The sequence below is a fragment of the Panthera uncia genome, chromosome F2, assembly GCF_023721935.1.
Source record: "Panthera uncia isolate 11264 chromosome F2, Puncia_PCG_1.0, whole genome shotgun sequence".
Taxonomy (NCBI): Eukaryota; Metazoa; Chordata; class Mammalia; order Carnivora; family Felidae; genus Panthera; species Panthera uncia.
The window spans coordinates 67,773,025-67,789,241 of NC_064812.1; the positions used below are offsets into that span (position 1 = coordinate 67,773,025).

Consider the following 16,217-nt stretch of genomic DNA (forward strand, 5'->3'; position numbering starts at 1 on the left):
AACATATTTCAAGGAGAAATAAGAGTTAAAGAAAAAAAAAACTAAAATAGAGTGAGCACTAGTAGGGATGTGGTCTCTTTGAAGGATGGATCCCATCCAAGACAAAGGAGGTCAGGTTTTACTCTGAGAAGGGTGTGTGTGTGTGTGTGTGTGTGTGTGTGTGTGTGTGTGTAAAGGGCATCATGGGAAGGGAATTGCTGTGTGAAAGTGCAAACAGTGAACTAACGGCCAAAAGTACTCTTAGATATTGATTAGAAAATTCAGTATAGGGAGAACATAGTTTTAAGTGTCTAATATTAAACTGACATTGTGAATTGCCTTTCAGCTTTGGTGGGGGCCTCTCATGAAGTCAGTAACTCTGACTCTCAAGTAACCAATACGTGTGCATAACTCTGCAAGCATGTAGAGAGATTTTGTGGTCCGTGCACACATGATCCAAAGAGTCCGAAAGCTCTCGGGCTGTGAGTAGATGTTAGTCTGAGGCAACCACAGTCGGTGCTTGCTTGGTTAATAAAGTAGTGGGGTTCTCCCTCTGGACTGTCTGCTCCAGGCAAACTCCTCCTTTGACTCTGCCTGAGGCAGGCCTCAGGTCTGAATATAACCTGGGAGGAAAGGAACTGCTTGAAAGCCCTGGTTCCACCACTTTTATTTCTCTGATCTTGCCCCCTTAACCTGCTGATGCCCCAGGTTTTTGTAATCTGTACCTTAACTTCCTCATTGCCCATCCTGAGAGCTTAATAAGTGAGTAGTTTTTATAGTATCTAAAAAACATAAAATTTAAGCACTGCCAATGTGGGTTAAGATGGAAGATTACTCAGTTTATGAAAAAAAAATCCTAGTGATGATTGTGATGTTGAATATGCTGATTTACTTCCAAAAATATATTTGTTCGTTTGTGAGTTCTGTCGCAGTAGTTATTTTAATACAAAATTGAATGCTATTCCTGGCTGGGTAGAAAAAAAGGCTGGTCTTTGAGGGGGTCAAGAATAATATTTTGTGGTGAAGACTGATGTTGGTTTAGTGCAGTCCATTCATTGTTATTACTATTGTTATGTTATGTAAATAAAACTGGCCTTTCTCTTCAGTGTGGTGGTGTCGTGGATTTAATTAAATTTGAAATTAGGGAAGGGCAGGGAGGCTTATCAGTTTTAAAGAAATTAAAAATGGGTTCTAACAATTTAGAGTGTAAAGCATTGTCGTCTGTTTAAAGTTAAGATATTAAAATAGGTTCTTTAATCAACCACTGTTGTATTAACAGATTCAATCCATTAAAAGCATTCAATAGAACCATATTTCCTACATAAAATTATCCCACATCAGCATTGCTGCATGGTATGGAAATGACCAATAAAATGATTTTTACTTAATTGAAGGTCAGAATAATTCGGATTTTTGAGTAGGATACAGAAATAGTTTCTGGTCAGCTATAATATCTGGAGTAATCTCAAGTAACATAGTGGGATAATGACCATTTTGCTATTTAAAATCTTTCTGTTAAAGGCAGTTTGGTTTTCAACTAATAAAAATTCCCTTTTTTTTGGTGGTACTTTTCTGAGTTGAGTGTTTTACCTTTCTGGAACACGGAGTTTCTGTCCAGAAAAGGAGATAAATGTGGGTTTTTTTGTTGTTTGTTTGTTTGTTTTGTTTTGTTTTTGCTTTTTGGGTTTTTTGTTTGTTTGTTTGTTTGTTTGTTTTTTCACTTGAGCCCAATGTCGGGGCATCTGTGTTCAATATTCAGTACTTACATATTAAATACAGTTCATTCATTACAGATTATTTGCCTCCCTTTCTAATTACAACAGATTTGTACCTAGTGAAAAGTCATTATTTATAATCTTTGGCCTATTTAGTTAGGGCATTAGTTAAATCTTTATTCTTTCATATTATGAGGAAGTAATTATGATAGAAGAAAGAAATGCTGATTTAAAAATAGAGGCATTCTTACGTGGTTTTTTTATGGGAACAAAAGGGTTTTAAAAGTTTTAGTTTAGATTAATTCATAATGCAGTGTACAGCTAAGAAAAGAGTTCATGTTTGTGACTAAAATGTGAAAAATCCATAAGCACTAACAGTGAAATTATGATGCCCAATTGATCATGCAAATTTGACTTCACCGGAACTTTTGTGTATTCCTATAAAACTAAAAAGACAGTTGGTCATATCAATTATAGTATAAATAATGATCAGTATCAGCTGAGTACAGCCAGTGAAATCCATTGTTTTCAGTTAAGAGAGCTAGAGATTTTTAATCCACATTATAAGAACTATCTTTCTTTCATTATAGTTCAGTAACTACCACTTTATTTTCTTTTTTAAAAACGGCCTATGTTTATTTTTTCACAATTAAAAAAACATTTTCAACATTATTTAAAGTAAAAGAACAAAATCTGGGATTAAAACAGAAACAGCTGCCCATCTGTCCCATCCCCACACAATTGTTCCAACTGACAAGCATTTATTCTGAGACTTTATTTCAGCAAATGTGGAAAATTGTGCATTTGCAAATGACTAAAAAATCATACTGATATGCTGGTAGCATTTTATACTGCCTCCTTCATAGATGAAATATGGTATTCTTTTCTTAGAAAAAAGAGAGAGACCTTACTGTGTCACGTGATTGATTGCTGTAGAGTTTTCCTTTAAAAGACATATCTGACAACACAGAATAGCAGATTGCATAGATGGTGTTCATACTGTTCTGCTTTATAACAGAAAACTTGTTAGTAACGTACATTTTAAAAATGGGGATTGTGTGTTGGGAGCAGAACAGTGTTGCAAAGGTAGCTAGAAAATAGGCAGTGTGCAGTTGTCTTTTGAAGAAAGCAATAATATGGCTACTAGAAGATTTCTGAGACCGTCTGGTATAAATTCCAGCCTCTGACCATGTGACTGAGTCTAAAATCAGCAGAGGGAAAATTCCTTCTGTGTTAACATATTTCTGCTTCAAACATTCTGAATAGACAAACTCACCTTGCTGGGGTATCTCATGTATGCAATTTTATAAACAGAGGAAAATTACAGAGTCCAAGCCCCAACTTGAAGATAAAGTGTTGAGGATATAATTCCAATATCTTGCAGGTACATGCGCATGCCTTGCTTTTCAACATGCATATAAAATGGCTACATGTAGAAAGGCGTTATAACCATGGTAATTGTCGGGATAAATGAATACCGAATGTAAGAATTGTCACTATGACATGTTTTACACTACCTACATGTTAAAAATCCTTTTATGCCAATAATTTGCATAACATGCTTAGACAAGCATATGTTGTCCCTCAATTTCTTTAAAAAAATGACCCCAGTTAACAGTGCAGTAAGAAATGTCTTCATATTTCATTATACACAGATAGTGTGAGCTATGGACGATCTCACACTAACTAGAAGAAAAAAGAAATAAGAAATTTAGAGAACTGTTAAACTGGTAGCTTAACAACAGCAATGAATATATATACATACTTTGTTTATATATGTATATATACACACAAACACATATACATATATACATATATATTGCAATTTTAGGAATTTATCCTTATGAATATCCTTCGTGTTCTGTTTCTTCTGAAGATAATTCCAGCCTAGATGATCAAAACATACGTTGAATATTTATATTTGCAATACTGTGAGAGTACCCACTTGATGTTTAATCTGAAAGGTTTAAATCTATTAATCTAAGTATCTATAACCAGTACAGTAGTTTTCTAACACATACATTAAAACCAATTGTCAAATATGAAGAAAAACCAGGCTCTGGAGATTCTTGCATATTTTTTAACAACCGATAATCAGTTTATTAAAATAATTGGTTTAAGCATCCGCAGTGGTGACTTTAACCTCGACCCCTGGCTCTATCACCTATCATGTACTTTTATTCCAAATGTCACCTGCTAAAAAGTAAGCATGTTCCTTTAATAGACCTACTCCGGTAATATAAAAGGTGTTGTAAAAAGACTTTCTGCACAGCAGTCCCGGCTAGCTGTGCTGCAGTGAAGCCTTCGCACAGTCTGCAAAATAGCACAGCCGACTTATGTGCTTGGAGATTCACGCCCAGTGGAACAGCTGCATTTACCTTCTTCTGACTTTCACTGTTTACCTGAACTGCAATATAAAAGTGCCATTTATCAACTTTAGTTTGACGTTGTACACCACTTTAGTTGAAGAAGGGTAGCAAACGCAAATAAAGACTTTTATCAGAAATAGGAGCGTCAGTGTCATTACTTAATAGAATGAAATATCATGGGGATGAGAAGGTTGACCTAGATACCATATTTTTGCCAGAGATTTTCTATATAATCACCTGAGAAATAACTAATGAAATATAGGTAGATAGTTCTGTGTTTTGTACATTTTGTTCTCAGATATTTCAAAGCTGGCTTCTTACTGCACAGATTTTGGGTCAGGTAAACTCTGTTGTGAGGACTAAAATGTCATATAAGGTATATAAAGGACCTAGTTGCATACAACACAGAGATTTTTTAATAAATAATAAATTCATTCCCCCCTTCACTGCTTTGGATTTATCTTGAATCTTGTAATTGTGACACCTGTAATCCTTAGATTTAATTCAACAGTACTAGATTTTGTGTGAATTCCCCTTTTCTTCTAATGAAGCTTTGACTTGTAAACTTCTCACTAAAGCTCTCAGTCAACTACCTCTTTCCTCAATAGGGGTCATCTGGATAAAGACTCATGAGTGATCCTTCTCTTCCTCTCCACTTGGGATGTGAGCAGCAACCATCCCCACTCCCCATATTACTCCCACTCTACCTAGATACCCTGTGTGAATCAAGTTTATCTTTGGGAGCGGGGGCAGCAGGCTGAGATGAGATTCATGGAACTGAATGAGGAGCTGAGGAGGAAACATCTTTTCAGTAGCTGTTCTCAGACAGCTGAGGTAGATGTTACCTGTTTCATATGTCCTAGGCTATGCTCCATCCATCCTATACGCCTATATTAAACCAACAGATGTCAGCGTCAGGAAACGCACTCGCAGTGTTAACTCCTTGGCAAGGCTGCAGATAAATCAGTGGAAGGTACTTTGTTTGGTACCTATTTTAGTACTTCACGATCAGTTTCTTTATAGTCAGAAAGAAAGAACTTTTATAGTGTGTACACTGGTATATTAATCTACGTTATTTTCCTTCTTTGCTGCAGTAAAGATAGAGAGTAACTGGTTGGATTGAAATGATTATCTTCCCTTTAGGATCTGCTATCATGTGGTAGGTCAAACAGCGGACTAAGCGTAAGGTTCTTGGGGTCTGGTATCATCACGGCCTTACCTTCTCATTCAAGGCAAGTTGCTCACACTTTCGGAGACTGTTCCCAGCCTATAAATTGGGTTAAAATAGTATTTTTAATTGCCTGGAATACTGCCTCTCACATAAAATATGTTATAAATGGACAGTGAGATATTATATTAGCTCAATAATCCAGGCCCTTTCAACCTTTTTCTTATAAAAATTCACATACATATTTTCACACATACATGTACCTACACACCTACATACTGATTTAATATTATAATACTGTATACTGTACCTTCCTTTTGTTTCCTTGACAATAATATGTTGTGGCTGTAATACAACTTCAGTTTTAATTTTAGTATAGTATTTCATTATAGGTATACACTGTGATTTAATTAATTGTTCCCATATGGGTGAATGTATAGACTGTTCTTAATTTCTTATTATTACAAATAATGCTGCAATGACATAATCATGCCATCCCGGTTTTCCATTTTATTTGCTTATGTTTGTCTTGTTTTTCAAAACACAGTTTTTATGTAATCAAATTTGTCCACATTTTAATTTTTCTTTGCAGGTTTTATGACATCGTTAGAAGGCTTTCCCTAAAGCCAGTTTATAAATATTTTAGACATCACTTTCTATGGGTAAATTCATGATTGCGTTGATGCAAAATGAATTATTACTATGTATATTCTCATTATTATTGTTAGGTGGAAGAAATGAGGAAGAGATCCCACTTTATTTTTTTTTCCAAATGGCTAACCAGTTGTTCCAATATCATTATTGAATAACCTATTTTCCCACTAACTTGAATATTTTCTTATATACAATTGCACTTATTTCTGGATTGTCTATTATATTCATTTGTTTTGCTAATGTTTGCACTGGCACTACACTTTTCAAAATACTGCAGGTGTTGTGAATAAAATCATTATTTATCAATTATTAACATAAGGATTTCATAGGGAAAATTCCCAGCTAAAATTGTGACTGGAACTACTGGTTCTGTGATGTCAGGACTTCGAATAATGTCTGGAAAAGGTAGGTAGGAGCAATGAGAAAAGTAAAAAAGGAGGGGGGCTGAAGAAAAATATAGACGAATAGCGTTGCAATTCCAAAGGCAGTTGGAAACCACATGTATATTGAGGTACTGACTTGTACTTTCCCATACAGCACTGTGTGTATTTGTATGAGTGTGAGGAAGGGATATGTTTGGATTGTTCCAGCACTGATATGGGCTCAAAGACACAAAAGGCTAAGTAAAATCATGACCTATGGGGCCGATGCTAGTTTCAGAAGGACAGAAAACCAGGAGAACACTGACATGTTGGGAAAAGAAGAGTCTCATCATGACATTGTAGGTGTTGACAAAATTCAAGAACATGTTCAACATAACTGAGAGTAACAGAACTGAGTGGGTAGAGTCGTGGTCAGAGACACGAATATTGAAGCTTATGTGGCTGTGACCAGAATAAGGAATCCATTGTTCTTTCCTTTGTGCTGCCTATTTTTATACAAGAAACCTATCAGAGGGGTGAGATACAGCTTGGATAAAGTGGGAGAATAAAAGCTTTATGGACAGAGAAAGTATAGAATTCTTCTGCTGTAAGAGGCAGGAAAAGGTTTAGAAGAAAAGGAGGGCAAACTATATGTTTTTAAAAACGAACTCGTATTAGGATTTGGTGCATGAACAATATACTTAATAGAAAAGGGGGAATGGCAAGCATTTTGGAAAAAAATAAAAGTGGACCTGATCTAAAATGGGGTGCAGAATTATTGATGATATGGCAGGAGGAGAAAGAGAAAGTGGGTATAAATATTTGAAAGGAGTTCTTCAAGTTCAATTAAATGCTTAGGCAAGTCCCCAAATTAAATTAGATGCCAAGAAATAGTTGGCAAGCAAAGTGTAGTAATTAAGTGCCATAGGGCCAGGAAGTGCTGAGCCTCACCACATTATGCCACCTTTTCGTGGCCCTGTTCACCATTCCGTAATGGGAAACTTAGTAAATGAAACAAACAGATCAGAGTCCAAAATGGCACAAAAAAAGATAACTGAAACTAGATACTAAGGATAAACACAACTGTGGCCAGAGATGTGGATTCCAAGGACAACTTTGCATTGGCCAAATGGGAATTTACTCTCTTGTATAAAAAACGTGCCAGGCTCCTGGGGTCCAGCCTGAATGAAGGAAGATGCAGTGTTCACAGATGAAAGAAAAGCAGAGTGTAAGTTAATAAGCTATTCATGTCCTTCAAATAAAGATATCCATGGATTCATAGCCTAGGCAATAACAAGAGTTTCCACCTTTTAGTGTAAGTTCTAGTAGACAGATACTGGGTTCATGCTGCAGGCTAGCTGGAAGCTCTAAAGTACCGACAGTATGAGGCCCATTCTCAGATCGGAATGTAAATATCAGCATCTCGAAATATCTAAGAGCTCCTACCAAAGTTCCAATGTTAATTCACTATTTGTAAACTCTGTAAATACATATATTTCACACATACTTTGCTTTTATTTTGATTTGGATGTTATAATGGGGTTTACAAATTAACGCAAGTAATCCCACCTCCAAGTCATTTATTTTGGTGTTTTATATAGTTGTTTTTGTATAGTAGAGTGGCCTTTCTGGTGGAGTTGAGGAGGGATTAAAAAAGATTGCAATTGGGGCGCCTGGGTGGCGCAGTCGGTTAAGCGTCCGACTTCAGCCAGGTCACGATCTCGCGGTCCGTGAGTTCGAGCCCCGCGTCAGGCTCTGGGCTGATGGCTCGGAGCCTGGAGCCTGTTTCCAATTCTGTGTCTCCCTCTCTCTCTGCCCCTCCCCCGTTCATGCTCTGTCTCTCTCTGTCCCAAAAATAAATAAAAAACGTTGAAAAAAAAAATTAAAAAAAAAAATTGCAATTGGCAGAGGGAAGTAACTTGGAATTTATTTGTGCCTTAGATCAGAGTATCTAGCAGACACAGTGAATTACTTCACCTCTAATGGGTAGCATTAGTTTCACTGTTTATGAACACAAAGAGGAAATTGTAGCAGCTGGAGGAAATTTCTATTGCCACCCAAGCATTTTGCAAGGATCAGAAACCAGTTAATCCAATGAATTAGAGTTGTACATATTATAAAAAGTAGATATTCAGAAATTACTTTTTACTTATTATTAAAAACCAGTAGAGGATCTACAGCAGAGCAAGTCCTATGCGTCATCGGTATACAATAGGAAGTGTTTTTCTTTTCTTCATTTTCGGAAGACAAATGATTGCATCCATTCACACAACATCTTTTGAATGAAGTAGATCTAGGGACCATGACCTCTAATTTAGAGATGTGCGAATGGGTGCAGAAAGCTCTCTGTGAACTGCCCAAAGAAGTGCAGCCAGTGGCAGAGCTGAGACTAGAGCCCTGCTACCGATTCAAATGTTCTTAAAACTGGCCCTCATTCCTTTATACTCCTTAAGATACATTTTTTTAATGTTTATTTATTTGAGAGAAAAAGAGAGAGTGAGAGTGCATGAGCAGGGGAGTGGTAGAAAGAGAGAGAAAGAATTCCAAGTAGAAAGAATTCCTCTGTGCTGACAGCACAGAGCCCAAGGTGGGGCTCCACACTACAAAACGTGAGATCACTACCCGAGCCAAAATCAAGAGTTGGTTGCTTAACCGACTGAGCCACCCAGGCGCTCCCTCCTTAGATTGTGAAAGCCTAAATGGTCACTGGAATATAATTCTTTTATAAAGCAGACTGGACTATTAGAATATCATAGAAATTGTAATATGGGATTGCTCTATACTTGATAAATGTCACTACATCACCAACAATATACTAAATTTCAGGTTATAGCCTCAAGTGTCTTTAACTGAGTTGCAGAAAAGCATAGCAAGCAGAAAAGTTTTCCAATTTTATAACTGACAACCAAGAATACATGTAATAAGTTTTGTATAAAAATTACTTTTGAATGGCATTATGTGTTAGAGAATTTTGCCTAAATAAATAAATTATCTGTGAAATGGGAATAAAGCCTATGACTGCTTTGCTTTCTATAGAGTCAGGATTAATGAATAACCCTGACAGACTGCTCTAAAATGATTGGAAAAGACTTGAAAGAGGGATTCAGGGTATTGTCAAAACACTAGGATTAATGGGGAAAGAGATTTTGTCCAAGAGGAAATGTTAATTTATTTATAATTTAAGTAGTAAATCCAGAAGACACTTATGTGTACTCTCCATTAGAACCACATCCTAAATATAAGGTTAAAGCAGTTTTATTTCATCTCCAAAGAGAAACAAATAAGAGAGAAATTTAAATTTAAGCAATAGAGATTAAGACTAGATATTTTTAAATCTCATTACTTCACAATCTGCTAATTTATAATTTGTTATAGCTCAACCAGGAATGGATTGAGCTTTAATGTAATACTTATCCTTTTTTTTTCTTTTTTTTAAGAGACTTCCTAATTAAGTTAATAAACAAAATTGTTCTGTTCTTCTGAAGAGAAATATTTATCTTACTTAAACATTCAGGCTGGTTTTAAGTAGCTTAATAGTACCTACTGGCTACAAATAATAATTCTTCAAATGTTCATTCTAACAATCCAAACATTTTGTAGAATGTCTGCTTCTCAACACTTTATTTCCTAGTATTTTTATGTTACTACCTGTAATTGAAAGTCATTGAATTGCCTTTCAATTTTTAATCATAAACTTCAAGCTTTCTAGTGTTCAAACTGACCAGTCTCCTGAGAATCCAGCTTTTCCATAACAAGTCTCATACCCTCTGCTTCTCTCCCAGCTTTTCCTAACGGGCTCGGTTTAGACCTCTTGATTATTCAAGTAGATTACTGCAAGCCTTCTGTATGTCATAGTTTCTCTGGCACAGACACTGTATCTCACTGGTCTCTCTCTCAGTGTTCATCTGAATACACTGTTGCCGTAATATTTGGAAATGGCAGCCATTATTACTACCTTAAAAAGTTCTTTAATGATTCCCTTTTGCCTAGAGAATAGTTTGACACCATCATCATGTCATGCATAAGGCTCCATGCCTCACCCAAGTGTTCTTTTACATTTTCATCTGCTAGCCAAAGACTCCATTCACAGAGCTTACACTGAGGGTTATTTGCTTTTCCTGGATCCCTACCCCTTCATTTTTCATGCTTCATTTTCTTTTCTTTCTTTTCTTTTCTTCTTTTTTCAAACTGGTTATTCTTCTAGAAATGCCTTTGGTTGCTATCCTGGTCTTTTCTACAAATAGGTGAAGAGTTCATGTATCCAGATACATTCAAGCTTTACCATTTCTGTGTTGACTTTCTCAACCATTGTTTTTATGCATGCCTCTTGAACTTTGTAAACACATTGGTAAATAATAATGATAGCAATGTTTATGGAACGCTTTCACCAGTCACTGCATGGATTATCGATTTAAAACTCACCACAATTATATGAGAATGATCCATATTAGCTCCTGTCACTGATGCAGATCCTAAGGCTTAAGGAATTTAGGTAATTTGTTCAAGGTAATTTAGTTAGTAAGTGAAGGAGCTGAAGTCAGATCCATGCACTGCTATCATACTGCCAATGGTATTCATTTGTTTTAGGTCTACCTCTGCATCCTAAAGCAAACTCGGAGAAAAGAAACAATGCCTCTCCAGTATTTCCCACACCCAGTAGACATTGTAGAATGAAATATAAGAATATAACAATAATTAAGTTGTGACAGGAACAATTCAAAGATGTACTGAAATCATTAGTAATGTGATTGTAAGATATATGATTATGGTCATCCTTGGTTTCCTACTGCGTTTGTAACATTTCATTTTAACAAACGCCACATCTGGTTTTCTATCCAACCATTATACCTTGCCTTTACTTCTTTGCTAAAAGAAGTCTTGTTTGGGCAAAGGTGTGAAGGACTATATAGTTTAGGAGAGACTTCAGGAGTCAATACTAATTAGTCTAAGCCAATCAATTATTTCTTCTTTGCTGGTGATTACTTTAGGAGTGAGCATGTGATACCATTCTAGCTGGAAGAACTAATGTTCCAGGAAGTTTCTGGGAAGATTTTATTACTCTTAATAGGGGATATAAGAAAGAGATCCTCACTTCTGGCATTTGGATGTGTGCAGTGATGTGTTTCCTGGTACTCCTGTAAGCATCTTTGATCACAAGGGGAACAGACTCTGCTAAATATTACAAAAAAGGAAAGATGGAAAGGGTATGGGTTGTTGTCCTGTGTTAGATGCTGAACTAGTCAATTCTGGATCTATTCCATTTCCAGACATTTTATAATGTGATGATACATTTTCTTTTCTGCATATGTTACTTGATTTTTTTTTTAATTATTGGCTCTTAGTAGTTCCATTATAAAATGCCTAGGTGTGGTTTTCTTGGTATTTATCCTATTTGGTTGGGATTTTTGGGTGACGTATTTCAACAATTTTGGCAAATTCTTGTCTATTACCTCTTCAAATATTCTTTCCAGCTTGATTCCTCTCTTCTCTCTTTCTGCAACTCCAATTATTCATACATTACATTGTTTGCTGTTGTTTCACAGATCTTAGATGCTCTGTTCTATTTTTTTCCCTCTTCGTTTTAGTTTGGATTGTTTCTGTTGGAAGTGTCTTCAAGTTCACTTATTCTTTCTATTCTGCGACCCATCTTCTGATAAACTCATCAAATGATCCCTGATTTCTGGTATCTGATATCATGGTTTTTATTTCTACTTTGCCCATTTGGCTCTTTTAAAAAATGGTTTCCACAGCTCTGATGAAATTTATTCTCTATTTACTTATATTGTCCACTTTTCCACTTTCATTAACATATTTATCATAATTATTTCAAAGTCCTTATCTGATCATTCCAATATCTATTCCAATTCTGTATCTGCTTCTATTGATGGGTCACATTTCCTTGCCTCTTTTTATGTGTCATCTTTTTTATTGCATGCAAGGAATTGCATCTAAAAAATGGTAGAGACTAAAGTGAATAATAGTAAGACTCAGAAGCATGAAGATTCATTTTTCTTTCAGGCCACTAGGGTGAGGGGTTGAGTCAATCTAATCTCTAGATGAGCTGAGATTGTTGTTACTATAGTTGGATCCAATTGAACATTGGCTTCACATGATTTGAGATGGAGATCAAGACATTTCTTTCAGCAGGACTGGAGATCTAAGCACCAGGAGACTCTTGATACATCTTGTGCTTTATAGTCCACCCCAAGTTTTCAAGCCATGTGACATCTCATGTTCACAGCAGGTTACTACTTGGTTGGGTTATTGTTTGTATTCCTAGCTCTCCATTGTTGATCCCAGCTTTTTGTGCCTTAGGACACTGCCCCCCCACACCTCCCCCTCCTGCTGCCATGTACCCAGGTTTTGGAGGACTAAAGGGGTAGATTCTAGGAAGGCCTGAATTACCCTTCAGGAATTTTTCCTCAGTTCTTTAGCTCTGCTCCCAACTTTGCTGGCTCTGCCTGCCTGGTCACCAGGAAGTGGTCCCTCTCAGCTCTTCTGCTCTCCCCCAGCTTTGGGCAGCCACTGATTCATACTCTGTGGGGGATGGGATTGCTAACCCTGCTCTTAACCTCCTTCAGGCTTTGGGCTCTACTCAGTCTTATATGTGTACTTAGGAAAGGCCTACAGGAAAGAGTTTGTGGGTGGGTGCAGATTCTGTATGTGACTGTTATCCACTGAATTCTAACCTGTCATGCCTTAAAAGTCCATATTGACCTTAGAAGTTTCTAAAAATTACAGTGATTTATCTTTACCTTTGTCCTTCTTCCTTCACTGCTCCTCCAAGAATGACAGTCGGTTGTGGGAAAAGCTTGTCACTCTCTACATTTTAGTTACTTGGGTTTCTTTGCATCCTCATTCTTTGCATCATGATTAACACACACACACACACACACACACACACACACACACACACACAAAGTTATGACTGTATAGATTATCTGGGTTATTCTCATTGTTAGGATGGAAGGACATTATCCTGTAACTGTCTTTAACCTAATTGAAAGCAGAAGTCTCTTTAAGACACTTTTAATTGAGTTTTCTGTTACTTGGTGCTGAATTTAGCCTAATCAGATCTATACTATATTTGAAATTGTTCTTCAGGATGAGAAAACCATAGATCATTTAAATTACTTTTTTCCTCATTATAAAATTAATCTATTTTTGTGGGATGCCTGGGTGGCTCAGTTGGTTAAGAATCCTACTCTTGATTTCAACTCTGGTCACAATCCCAGGGCCATGGGCTCAAATCCCACATGGGGCTCCATGCTGGGTGTGGAGCCTGCTTAAGATTATCTCTCACCTTCTTCCTCTGTCCCTCCCCACTTGCACTCTTGCTCTCTCCGTCAAAAAAAAAAGCAAGCTAAACTAAACTAAAATTAACCTATTTTTGATATAGAAAATATAAAAAATACAGAAAAACCACAGAGGAAAATTAAAATTACCCATAGTCACTTCTCATAGATATAAGCATTAATATCATTTTGTTGTATATTTTTTCAACTTTTTGTAATATATATCTATTTATCCATAGCTTAAAGCAAATGTGCACTTTTATAAACTGCTTTCTATTTATGCAAGACTATATCACACACATTTTCTGTATTATTAAATATTCTAAGAGCATTACTTTTAAAGCAGTATTATATTTTATGATTTTTCAAAACTTTGTATTTAATCAATTACATATTATGGGGCATTCTGAATGTTTCAGATTTCTCACAATGCCAAATAGCCCTGTCATGAAAACTCTTCTATTCTGGAAACTTGTTGGTGGCTAATCCTGCACCAGTTGTGACATCCATGCCACTGTTCTTTCCTCTGCCACTGCTCTTGACTTTACCACACACATTACTTGTAATGGAGCAATAGGAAGTGTACATGTCAAAGTAAAAATGAAGATCAGGGAGTTTATTATGGTAAAAATTAGGACCTAGTCTAGGAGACCAAAGTGTAAGGAGTCAGCAACTCTGGAACTCAGTATTTTTTTATTACTGCAAGAGCATCCTCATTGCATTTTTCAATTGTGGTCTGGCCTCTATCTAATTTATCTAATCATATTATTCCCTCTGTTCAAATCCTGTAGTGTCTTTTTATAGATTTTAATAAAAATCAAACTCCTAGCTTGCTAGGCCAGACCCTTCATGATTTTGTCCCTGCCTAGCATGTTGGCAACATCATTGGCCAATACCCAATATAGACCTTTAATCCAGTGAGCTTCTAGTTTCCCAAACAAATGTGCTTAATTTCTCTATGAGTTTACCTATGTTCTACTAAATGCCTCAAGTATCCTTCCTAGTCTCATGCCAGTCGTTATTCTTGTTAATTTCCATTCATCTTTCGAAAGCTCCAGCTTCATCTTTATTGGAAATACTTGATAATTCCTCAAACTAATATAGATTCCTTCCTTTTTGCTGCTCAAATATTGTATTCATACACTTATCATAGTACCAATTATACCATAGTACAATTTCTAGTTTTGTTTTATTTTTCTTTGCATAAACACTGGTTTTGTTTTGACTTTATATTCCCAGCACTTAGCACAGAGCCTGGATCCTACCAATTTCTTGGTCAATGTTTATTGGAATGCTATAATAATGGTAATATATCAATCAGAAAAAAAAGTGAAAGTGCCTAATTACCCAGTCACCCACCCTGACCCTCTTACCTCAAGCCTTCCACGCATCAGTAAGAGAGCCTACCCACCATTTATAGAATTGTTAGGACCAAAAATCAAAAAATCATCCTTGATATGTCTTTTCCCTCCATAATCATAACTCATAACCTCCATTAGCAGGCCATGTTGGGACAAATGTATCATAACTCTAACCATTTCTCATCCTTCCATCATTGCTATCCTACACCAAGCTATTTCTTCCTGTCTTGGCTTCATACTAGTCTCCCTCTGTCTGTTTCTTTCTTTCTTTCTTTCTTTCTTTCTTTCTTTCTTTCTTTCTTATTTTTTTTTAAATGTTTTTATTTACTTTTGATGGAGAGAGAAAGAGCATGAGCAGGGGAGGCGCAGAGAGAGAGGGAGACACAGAATCCAAAGCAGGCTCCAGGCTCTGAGCTGTCAGCACAGAGCCCGACATGGGGCTCGAACTCACGAACCTGAGATCATGACCTGAGCCGAACTCGGATGCTCAACCGACCGAGCCACCCAAGCGCCCCTGTCTGTCTCTATCTCCCTCCCTCCCAACTTCTCTCCCTTCCCTTCTTTTCTTTTCTTTTTTTTTAACTCTAACATTTCACCACAGTCTATTCTTTACATAGTATCTGGAGAGCTCTGTTAGAAATGGAAATCATTCCATAGTTCTCCAAACAGCTTTACCATCATATTTAGGATGAAATTCATAGTTTTTTGCCAAGCCGTCAAGGTCCCACATAATTGGCAACTGCCTGTCTCTCTCTCTCTGTCATTTCAAACACTCCCTGCCTTGATCTTTCCTGTCTAATTGTCCTGATTTTTGTACAGTTCCTCAATACATGCTAATCTAGTTCTCACCTCAGGGACTTTGCATTTGTTGTATTCTTCTTCACACCATTCAGGTTCCTGATCAGAGGTTACCTCCCCAGTGAACTTGAAGGGTCCTATTGCTCTAGCCTCCATCCTACTCCCTAGTTTCATTCTCTAATCCTCTTATCTTCCTTTGTTTTCTTCATGACACTTATCGCTAGAGACTACATCATGCATACATTTTGTTTACTTGTAACCTTCTGACTTTTCACCATAATATAGGTTCCATGATTCCACAGGCTTTGTCTTGTTCACTGCAGTATTAATGATAAAAGTTTACTGAACATATAAATTAAGGGATGCATTTCATAGTCTAGGTTCTATTTTTTCTATACTTTTTATATGCTGTTTTATTGGAAGATCTTCCCAACTGTTATGAACATGATTCCCTGGAAGAAATACATAATACATCACAATATATACACTCAGAAACCTACACATAACTGATAAGTA

The 16,217-nt window shown here is 36.5% G+C and overlaps 1 pseudogene; it reads right to left on the bottom strand.

The window, feature by feature from the left end:
* LOC125924259 (ubiquitin carboxyl-terminal hydrolase MINDY-1-like) overlaps positions 1-16,217 on the bottom strand; it is a 51,591-nt pseudogene that overhangs the window by 30,639 nt on the left and 4,735 nt on the right.